This window comes from Psammomys obesus, unplaced genomic scaffold (genome assembly GCF_907164565.1).
Source record: "Psammomys obesus unplaced genomic scaffold, mPsaObe1.curated_primary_1811, whole genome shotgun sequence".
Classification (NCBI taxonomy): Eukaryota; Metazoa; Chordata; class Mammalia; order Rodentia; family Muridae; genus Psammomys; species Psammomys obesus.
Window position 1 is genome coordinate 2,951,264 of NW_026594462.1, and position 5,984 is coordinate 2,957,247.

Genomic DNA, 5,984 nt, shown 5'->3' on the forward strand with positions numbered 1-5,984 from the left:
CACACACACACACACACACACACACACACACACACACACACACACACTCTTTCTCCCTCTCTCTCATGCACATGCACACACACTACACAAATTAAAAAAAAAAACAAATAGTAAACTCGAAATTACTTTATGAACAAAATTAAAGAAAAGACTGGATGCCAGGTGCAATGGCACACACCTGTAATCCCAGCAAGTGGGAGGCAGAGGCAGGTGGATCTCTGAGTTGGAGGCCAGCCTGGTCTACAAAGCAAGTCCGGGACAGACAAGGCTACACAGAGAAACCATGTCTGGAAAAACAAACAGGCTGGACTTTCTTGCCAGTAGCTTAGACTTCCTGGGGTGGGAGGTCTGGTTCTTTTCGACAAGAGGTCTCAGGTAACACAGGGTGGTTGCGAGGAATCAAACCCAGGGCTTCATGCATGCCAGGCAAGTATTTTATCGATAGCCCCTGGGGATCTATACAGCATTGCTTTCTGTAAGCATTCCTTTAAAAGACAAGCAAACAAGCCAGCAGCCGCTGGTCCACCTTGAGGGTTGATACTTGTGTGTGTGGCTTCTCACACCAGTGTCCCTCCTTGTTTAGAAGATGCTGGGTCTAAGAGCAGGATATGAGTCTCAGCAAAGGCCTCCAGGACATTTTAAAATTAACATCAGCAAGAGTGAGTGTTAGGCACCTTTTGTACGCTTACAACACAGTAGGAGCTAAATATATGTTTGTTGAATTGTGATGGAACTTTATTTACATTCTTGGTCTGGAATGAATGACTAAATGAGGTACATTTGGAAGGCAGGGCTTTTTAAAAAATTTTATTTTATTATTTATTTTTTTATTTTTGCCCAGGGAGTTGGTCTGTGTATTATTTAGAGCCTGAATTTCACGCTGATGAGATCTTTTTCTAGTTTTTGGCTCCATTACTGATAATTTAATCATGCTTAATTATAACATACTGCATATTCCTGTTTTTATTGTGTGGAGTTGAAGTACCATATCTGAATATTACTGTTGATTTCTGTGCTGTTTCTGGAAAAGTTGTCGCTGATTGGTGTGTATGAAGTGTAAGCAATGCTCTTCCCTTTCTGTCTAAAGTCAAGTCACATATAAAAAATTCTCCCAAGTATTCTGTAACATGGCCCTTGGACTCTATAAGAAAAATTGTAGGGAAAGATTATACTCGAAGAGATAGAATCTGGAAATAGCTTTGGTGGTGGCAACTTGTACAAATTCAGGGTCATTCAGAAAAGTGGTTCTGTATTTTGGAGATCTATTTAAGCTGGTTAGGGCTTTGAGTAGATAAGGTATAAGGAAAAACTTTCGTCAGTCTAATGACAACTTCTAGAAATTTTGCTGGGAGCACAAGACTAAAAATGTGTTTCATTAGAAGACTGCCATCCCCCAGGCTGAATTTCAGCTACCCCGACCCGACTGAACTCATTAACCCATTTCTTATGTGTATTTTAGTTCTCTAAGTAAAAAAAAAAAAAAAATGTGAGCTTGGTGAATCATTGCCCAACTTCCTTGTAACAGCTCTGTTTGTAGCGTTACTGAAGTTTTCAGCGGTTAATCTTCTTCTATGTGTTTTGTGATCCTATCTGATTTAGGTTTGGATTTGAAAGACCACAGTAGCATTCACACAGCTTAAAATGCTCAATTCAGATTTCTGGGCCAAGCTGCTGGGGACCTCCCACCACTGTTACCCCCATCTTCCGTCTTCCGTCGTCGGGTTTAGTTACCAAGACAATGTAGAACTCTGAGGCTGGGCTGGTCCAGTTTGGAAAAAGAACAAAAGGACAAGTGACGCGATGCCTTCGCTTCCAGCTTGTTCTAAACTTTCGTTTTCCAGCAGGGTTAAAGGTTAAAAGTGCTCTTGGCTTTTTTGTTTGTTTGTTTGTTTGTTTTGTTTGTTTGTTTTTTCCTCTCTGGTTAGCCCTTCTTGATCATTTTGCAGTTCCAACCTGTGGCAGATGACTTAGCAGAGATGCTCAGAGAGGGGCTGCAAAGAGGAACCCACCATTTCCAGAGGTCCCTTGTCCCAGTCAAAACTTCTTTGTTCCTAGGACTTTATCATTAATTTTCTTTCTTTCTTTCTTTCTTTCTTTCTTTTTTTTTTTGTGGTAGATGGGTTTTGAAAATTTACCTTTTCAGTCAGGCATGGTTATTCATGAGTATTATCATAGCAACTCTAGAGGCTGAGGCCAGAGGATCGCTATGAGTTTGATGTCAGCCTGGGTTACATAGTTGAGTTCCAAAAGGCCGGCCTTGGTATAGAGTGAGATAGTGTCTGGGTAAAAAATAGCTAACAAAAAAATTAGTTTTTAGACTGGTAGCATATACGCTTGGTATCAAATATACGGGCAGACAGCGACGGGTGGTTAATGAAGACCAGGCTCTCTGCTGGCCCATTTTCTAGATGGCTCTTCCTCCTTCCATCACCTTTCCGAGGCGGTCTGTGTATACGTACACCCGAGATCTTTTTGTGTTTCTGCCCATGTGGCAGCCTATAGTTCTTCAGCTTGCTTTCCCCCTCTGCTTCCACCTAACGCTCCTCTTCCACTTACTCTGATTTCTTACTCTTTCATATCAGCACGTGGAGCTTTGAAGGTACCTGACCTCCTTTCTGTTTTTTTCTATTCTTTCCGGAACAGCCACAGCCTTTCTGCACACACTAACCTGCTGCTGTTTGGGGGTGAGAGGCCTGGGGCAGGGTCTCTGATCACCTGGCGCAGGAATGTGGAGTCCCAGATGGTCCTTCGTGTGAAAGCTGTGAGAGGAGAGACTTGTTTTTACTGTTCCCCTCAGACAGATGAGAGAAGTGGGACCTGGATTCTAACATCCCTGTGTATGAGAGGGGAAATGGCTCGGCCTGTAGCTAGCCTACTGACCACGGCACTGGCCTGGAAGTCTTGATTATCTACATCCATGGAAATGATACTCTTTACAATTATTATTTGATGACGTGAATCATTCTCTGAGGCACTATAGTTCCAGGTGGATGGATGGAGTAGAAGGAGAAGAATCTTTGTTTCAAAACAAACCAACCAACAAACCAGCCAAAATCCGTTGACTATATTGTTGTCAGAGGACACATCAGATATTAAACTGATAAGAACACATGCTACTCTTGATTTGAGCCAAAAGCTGAGAACATTTAGAAACTAGCTTCTCACAGGCCCACTCAGCTGTGTGATTTCAGTATCTTTGATGCTGTTGAGGTTGGGTTGGCTTTAGGTTGTAAAGGAGGATCTTGTAAGAGTCAGGACCACAAACTAAAAACCTTCATTTTCGTTTCTACTTTTCAGTGGACTTGGCTTAAAGGTCATAGCCATAATATTTTTACAGTGTTATTCCTTCTCCAGATGAAAGGGGCTCATTGTGGTGTGTGTTGGCCAGAGTGGACTGGCCTTTCCGATTCTAGAATCCTCTCCCTATTAGAATAAAGGCAGAGCGTGCGAGGAATTTCCATTATACTCTGGGGAAGAGTTCACTAGCTGTTGTCTGTTGCCTGTTAGGGGTGAGACTTTTAACCTCTCTCTCCATGTGAAAGGAACACTGGCCTTGTCTTCCAACAATGGTTGTCAACTTACCTACCGGTTATTTAACAAAAGGGAAGCTAACCGATATGGGTAAATTGTGTAAGGGAAATCAAATTTAAATTTTTTTTCTCAAAAAAAATTTTTTTATTGTGTGGAGCATGGGAGTAGTGGACTTCCCAAAGGTTGTAGAAGCCAATGTTACCTGCTCTCCCTTCTGCCTTGTAAACGCTTTTGCAGTCTTTCTTTAAATTTTGACAGAGCCTCATGCATCCTAAGCTGGCCTCAAACTCCCTATGTATGGGGAAGATAGCCTTGACCTTCTGATCTCCCTGTTTCCACCTCTGCTGTTCCAAGATTACAGGCATGCAACACCATGCTTGCCTTATTCGGTGCTGGGGCTCAAACTCAGAGCCTTTTCTGCGGTTGGCAGGCAGTCTTCCAGCCAACCAAGCTACACGTCTAATCCGTATTTTCAGTTTTATGCTTAATTTTCCACTTTACAGAACTTAATTTTCTGTATTTCTCATGTTTCCAAGTAAACATTTAGAGTGTCTTTGGAGATGGCTTTGTCTGACTGCCGGCTTTTGTTGTCTTAGTTTATAAGATAATGAGGTTGTAAATGAAAAACAGCCATTTCATTAAGATACAAGGTGGGGCTCTGACTCATGCTAGTGAATAATGAATTATGATTGTGTGTCTTAGTTAGCTGAAATTGCAGAGAAAATTTGAAGGGAATCAGTGGGTTATAAAGCAATTTAGAAATAACTCACTCATGGCTTTATCAGAGTTGTAAAGCCATATTTTGTGTACTTGGCAACCTTCAAACCCCCTTAGAGTAATGTGTGTCTAGGTTTGGTTCCATATGGTAGTTTCTAGAAGAATGGGAGGTGTTAGAAAGGAGCAAGGAAAATGGCTCTAAGAAAACCAGGCTGGCCAAAGACTGCTAAACTGAAGGAAGTGAAGGAAGAAGACAGGCTGACTAAGAAGAATGCAAAGCTACATGATCATGGAATAGCTATCGTAAGAAAGACCTCAGGAAGGCCAGGATCAGGGGGACCTCAGCGTGCTATTTAGGAAAGTGGGTAGGGTGGGGTATCAGTGGGGGAGGTTGGGGTTTCAGTAGGGCAGGGTGGGGTATCATTAGTGGGGCAGGGTGAGGTATCAGCAGGGCAGGGTGGGGTATTAGTGAGGCTCACACCAGGAAGTGCGCTGGCCTAGATAAAGGATAGCCTAGATAAGTGGAGGGAAGCTGAGAAGCAAGGTTCCCTGAGGAGAGACTTACAGAACACCATGCATTTTACACAGACCATCTAGAACATTCTATAGAATACTAGTTCATTTATAAGCTACCCCCCCTTCATTACAGTTCTGAAGAGTACAGTGTGGGATCAGGGTGGGGCTAGTAACCTTACCGTGGAGGAGCCTGGTAGGCATCATCTTAGTCAGGGCTTACATTTGGAATGGTGGCTGTGCCCACAGCCGGTCACCCTGAGCGTGTCCAAGTGGCACTTAGTGCTCTGACCTTTTTTGCAGAAACCCCTAACCCTGAAATCCTGTGTGATTATGGAGGAAGTATCTGACAGTGACTAAGTTTGAGTTTCTGGCTTTGTTTTCTGTTTTGAGAGAGAGTCTTGTGTAGCTCAGGCTGACCTCAGGCTGATACAGCTGGGGGCTGTTTTCAGCTGCAGATCCTCCTGTCTCCACCTGCTAAGCGCTGGGATTACAGGGGTGCACAGTCATGCCCGGATGAGAGTTTCTACAAAGATATTCCAAAGCCTTCAGGGGCAAACAATAACATAGTCTATATTTCAAAGTGGGAGGGGGTTTTTGACGTTCCTACCGCAAGGATGATGTGAGGTGACAGACATGCTAATTACTCAAACTTGATTGTTACACATTATGTTACCTAGATTGAAACATCCTGCTGTATACTATGCCTGTGTATATATACTTATTGTCTGTAAGTTCAGACTAAAACCTAAGAACACTGTTTACCCAGGGTTAATTCTGTGGCTTTTTAAATGGTGTGGTTTTAGGGGAGGTGGATGAACCAGGCAGTAATGTAGTGTGTTAAAGTTAACACACAGGGCGGTGTGTAGTGTATATGCGATAAACTTAACACACAGGTGGAGAAAATTGTCACTGTCACCCAAACCGAGGAAAATCTGAGATACCGTCGAGGAGCCTAAAATGACAAGAAGCTACAATGTGCTGTTCTGGAATCCTTAAGCAGAGAAGAAAAGCCAGGAAAACTAGGAATCTGAATAAAGTATAAATTTTAGTTACTAATGCAAAAGGTTCATGATACAACAATTTAAGGAGCTTAAAGGGATTTCTCTCTTTTTTGTTCTTTTTGTAAAAGTTATTTGGTGTTTTTTTTTCCTTAAATCAATCAATCAATCTATCATCTATCTATCTATCTATCTATCTATCTATCTATCTATCTATCTATC

At 42.4% G+C, this 5,984-nt stretch overlaps 1 protein-coding gene and 1 non-coding gene across 3 annotated transcripts in view; one reads left to right on the top strand and one right to left on the bottom strand.

The window, feature by feature from the left end:
• Positions 1–5,984, top strand: part of Mboat1 (membrane bound O-acyltransferase domain containing 1) — a 103,426-nt gene that overhangs the window by 9,096 nt on the left and 88,346 nt on the right. The window lies entirely within an intron of this gene.
• LOC129685588 (U2 spliceosomal RNA) lies at positions 2,950–3,148 on the bottom strand. The gene has a single exon (XR_008721512.1). It is a non-coding gene; the product is annotated as a U2 spliceosomal RNA (small nuclear RNA).